This window comes from Mus caroli, unplaced genomic scaffold (assembly GCF_978045245.1).
Source record: "Mus caroli unplaced genomic scaffold, Mus_caroli_1 scaffold_1, whole genome shotgun sequence".
NCBI lineage: Eukaryota > Metazoa > Chordata > Mammalia > Rodentia > Muridae > Mus > Mus caroli.
The window spans coordinates 142,206,144-142,209,313 of record NW_028227256.1 but is presented as its reverse complement, the minus strand read 5'-3'; the positions used below and the strand labels follow the sequence as shown (position 1 = coordinate 142,209,313).

Here is a 3,170-nt window from a genome sequence, read left to right as displayed (position 1 = left end):
AAAGTCAGAGACAACTAACAAAACTGAGGACAGAAAGAGCAAACCCTCACACCAAAGCCAAGCACTTCAAATGCTAAAATACCAGCACTTTCCATCCGGGGTAGAAAAACGAGCATCCGAAGTAAATAGGGCCACAGGCCTGCTCGTGCAGCCAGTTAAACACCACCTCCCTGTTACTGGAGCTGATGGTCACTCGGACCTTGGCGTTCCCACCTTCATGGCTGTTAGAAGTTCCTGGCATCACAGCTTCGATGTCAAATGTGACAGTGGAGCCAGAGGTAACTGCAGGCAACTGATTGGTCATTTCTTTTCCGTTGACAAAGACTGCACCATTCCTGCTGCTGCACACAGCTTTGTCCCGCTGCAGAGATTCGTAGCCATTCTGCTTTTCTGCACATACTCCTATACTGTCTCTTCGGTCTGGCTGTCCCACAGTTTCAACTCTGAATGTTAGCGTCTGCCCACAGAAGTAGGTTGGAGCACTGGAGTGGAGAACACCCGAGGACTCGGCATCATTCCAGAGGGCTAGATTCCTTCAACTGCTCAGACTGTATCCATCAAAGCCAGTTGTCCACTCATGAGGCACCAGTGTGGAGTGCCCTGTCTGGGGAACACTCCAAGGACTCCATTCCTGCCTGCTGTCTCCTCGGGCACAGACTCTGAATTGATAATCCACATTGGGGTCTATGTGCAACACTATGAATTCCGTTTCAGAACCTACATACATGTCTTCAAAATGATTTGCAGTACATTTGCGGAACTGAAGCCTGTAATCTTGGGCTGTGAAGTCATCATCCATCCATCCTACAACATCGCACTACGATGCCTCCAGGTTTCTCTGTTAATTCTTCAATCTGTACTGGTGGGCAGGAAGCTACTGTTACATGCTTAAAAATGTGGTCTTTTACTATGTTAAGAATGGAATCGTCCAACTGAGCCGACAAACAGGGTACATCAACTAGCAAAGGCACTTCTGGTAAGTTGTCCAGCTGAATGTGCGAGGCCTTTTTGGTAAAGTTCCACAATTTATCACTCTGTTCTTCAATACCACCAAGAATGGCAATTTCACCTTCTCGGACCAGGTCATCTGCAGTGTTGACCCCATGCTCTATGAGCTTCTGGCAGTCATCTGGTGGTTTGATGGTCTCCTGTACAATGGTGTCCACCTCTTGCAATAGGGTCACCAATCACTCATCCAATAGCTTCCCAAGGGTTCCTTTTAAATCACTAAAATGCTGTTTGAGGACATCTCTTGTTTGTGAAGCACTCTCCTTTATCTGCCTCTGTGCCTCCTGCAGCCCCTGAGCCGCTGGCCCAGCTCCTGCCAGTATCTCTGCGCTGCTTCCTGAAGTAGCACCTCTGGCTCCAGCTCCATCGCCCCTTCATCTGTTCGCACGGCCCGCCGGATTCCTGACTTAAATGGATATTTTTATTCCTTCTTAAAATTCACATTTTGACACAAACACTGTAGACTTTGATTTTATAATGTTAATGATAATTTTAATTTACCTTTTATTATATTCATACAGAGACAAGTGGCAATGTCCTTCAGGTTCAATTCTTTCTTTGCAATATGATTAATGCTAATTGGGATATAAAATAGCCCATCTTAAGCTGAATTTCTCTTTTCTATTATTTGCTTTCTCATTAGGAATTATAGATCAACTTCTGGTCATCTCTTTTTTTTTAAAATGATTTGGTTTTTTTTTTCAGGTTATTCTATAACTGCATTTTCTCATTTCTTTTCCCTCCTAACTCTCCAACATATCACTTTCTCTATTTCTAATTCATGCCCTCTTTTTTACTAATTGTACCAAGTATACAAATATATTCCTAAATAATCTTTCAGTGTGAATAATGCTTGTTTATATGTGCTTTCTGGGACCAACCACTTGGTTCAGAGCAACCATATATTATGCTTTTATCTGGAGAAGATTATTTATTCGTCTCTCACCTCTCCTTAGTTGACTGTAGTTCTTTGTGTAGGTTTGAGACCTCATGGACATTTATTTTATTACGCCTGTTGTTGACCTTGTTCACCTCATATGTAGACAGTCCTGTTGGTAAGATTTCAGTGGTATGACATTACTAGGAGACACAGTCTCACTGAAAACTCTCTAGTTCTCTACTTCTTACAATAGTTCCACCCCTTACCATGCAGTGTTTCTTGAGCCTTATGTATGGGCATTGTTTCTTAGAAGTTTCTATTGGGACTGAGTGTTATAGCTCTGCATTTGTGGAAAAGTTGAGGGAATGATTCAGGGGCCTGAAGGGGATAGGAACTCCACACAACAGAGTCAACTAACCTGGAACCTTGAAGCTTTCCAGAGGTTGAACCACCAACCAAGTGCAAGCATGGGCTGGATCTAGGCCCCTCGTACATATGTAGCAGATTTGTAACTTAGTCTTCATATGGGTCCCCCAACAAGTGGAGTGATGGCTGTCCCTGACTCTGTTGCCTGCCTGTAGATTCTATTCCCCTAACTGGCCTTCCTTGTCTGGCCTCAGTGGGGGAGGATGCAACTAGTCCTGCAGTGACTTGGTATGCCTGGGTGAGTTGATAGCAACAGAGTTCTCACTCTTCTCAGAGAAGGAGAGGTGGGGTTGAGGGAGGGGCTATGGGAGGGGGGTGTTCTGGGATATGTTTTTGGAATGTAACATGAATAAATAAATTAATGTAAAAAAGAAAGTATAAGCCAAATAAATTCTTTACTCCCCAACAGGCTTTTCAAAAAAATTTACATTATAGACAAAGTAGCCCAACTAATACACAGGTTAACATTAAAACATTAATTAAAACAGTTATCATTTGATACCACAACCATTTATAGTACACATTCTATCTCACATGGCTTATCTGTAATAAAGTAATGTAGCACATAGTTTGCATTATTAGCAATCAATAAAGTCACGGTTCCCCAAAAACCTAATACTCCTGGTAATGCATGAGTAAGCATATTACATTCTGTTTGCAACATTTCAGATAATCATGCATTAAACTCATGGTTTCACTGAAGCTACAATTTGTACTGAGCAACTCAAGCAGGTACACAAAGAGTATGACTGTGATCCACTAACTATCTGATCTCTAAGCATATTTTTGTCAATGGATATAAAGTGTATTAATAATTGCATAATGCTGGTATTAAATGTTACCCTTAACTTATGAA

At 42.0% G+C, this 3,170-nt stretch overlaps 1 pseudogene; it reads right to left on the bottom strand.

The window, feature by feature from the left end:
- Positions 1 to 73: 73 nt before the first annotated feature.
- Positions 74 to 1,378, bottom strand: LOC110305399 (cytokine receptor-like factor 3 pseudogene; annotated as a pseudogene).
- Between the last annotated feature and the right edge of the window lie 1,792 nt (positions 1,379 to 3,170).